This window comes from Mandrillus leucophaeus, unplaced genomic scaffold, assembly GCF_000951045.1.
Source record: "Mandrillus leucophaeus isolate KB7577 unplaced genomic scaffold, Mleu.le_1.0 Scaffold132, whole genome shotgun sequence".
Lineage (NCBI taxonomy): Eukaryota > Metazoa > Chordata > Mammalia > Primates > Cercopithecidae > Mandrillus > Mandrillus leucophaeus.
The window spans coordinates 856,175-857,811 of NW_012101277.1; positions in this window are offsets into that span (position 1 = coordinate 856,175).

Consider the following 1,637-nt stretch of genomic DNA (forward strand, 5'->3'; position numbering starts at 1 on the left):
TTATATTTAATTTGAAATACATTTTCTATGAAATGAGTAGGTATAATATTTACAGTGATTTGGTTAAAGAAATTGTCTAAATGTTCTTTTGTTTGTTGGACAGGTATTTTTACACCCTATGATAATGCCCCATGTTAAAAACTGGGAAGGGTTTGCGATTTTACCTTATTTGCTAGCTAACAACTTGCCCTGACATAGTTTCACAGATGCGGACAGAAGACACAAGACAGTTATTCTAGTAATAGCAGGAGCTGGATAACATCGTTTTTGCGTTTTTGATTTCCTAAGCTTCAGTTATCTCAGGACCAATGTGGATGGGCCCAGATGGATGTCTGCTCACATGCATGTGAGAATTCTGATCTTTGGAAACCCCAATTTTATTTTTATTTTTATTTTTGAGATGGAGTCTCGCTCTGTCACCCAGGCTGGAGTGCAGTGGCGTGTTCTCGGCTCACTGCAAGGTCCGCCTCCTGGGTTCGCGCCATTCTCCTGCCTCAGCCTCCTGAGTAGCTAGGACTACAAGCGCCTGCCACCATGCCTGGCTAATTTTTTTGTATTTTTGGTAGAGATGGGGTTTCACCGTGTTAGCCAGGATGGTCTTGATCTCCTGACCTCATGATCCGCCCGCCTCGGCCTCCCACAGTGCTGGGATTACAGGCGTGAGCCACCGCGCCCGGCCCCCAATCTTTTATAATGGTTTGTAAGCATGTTTCCCTTTGCTGCAGAGGGAGACTTTCCTATTCTAGCCAGTAAGTGTGTTGGTTTCCTAGAGCTCCCATAACAAAATACCAAAACTTGGATGGTTTAAAACAACAGAAATGTATTGTCTCTCACTTTTGCAGGCTAGAAGTCTGACATGGTGATGGCAGAGCCATCTTCCCACTGAAACCTCTAGCGATAGTGCAGAACTAAGGGCAGTTCGTGCCTTGCTCTCAAGACCTGCAGAACATGAAAAAAACCCATGGAAAATGGTCTCGTAATACACTATAGTAAACAGATGGGTGAGAGGTAAGTTTATTTTTTGGTGAGAGAAAGGCAGTTATTAAAGGAGAAGGTAGAAAAAGCTTAGTTTACTAAAAGTACTTTCACAGGTTCTTAGGAGAGAGTTCATATGGAAGTTGAGGAATCTGAAATTGATTTCCTAAAAATTGATTTTCTTAAAATGATCTCTATTCTCATATCTTTTGAAAAATATTTCCATATCTCAGTAGAATCCCAGTTTGAAGTTCACTATTTTAAGGGACATGAGGTACATCTGAACTGCTCTTCTCTGGGAATCACCACATATAGTACAGCTTTGAGGTATCGATGCCATAATGCCCCCTTCTATTTTCCTGAACTTTCTAAGAAGTCTTTGCTAAAAGTTGTGGATGGGCTGAGCAATGTGATCAAAGAATTAAAAGAGGGATTTCTGCCTTCTTTTAGGGGAGGGCAGCAGTAGCAGGAGGAAGGTTGAGTCCAGGAATTGCCAAAGATGGTATGCTGCAGAGCCCCTGTCAGCCTGTGCACAGGGAAGGTGGTCAGGAGGCAGATGCGTGGCAGAGGCAGCAGACAACTGGGTTGGGGTTCTGATTTCCAGAAATAGTAAGGAGAGGAATTTTTCAAGAGCCTGGAATTCCTGCAATTAAGCAGAATGG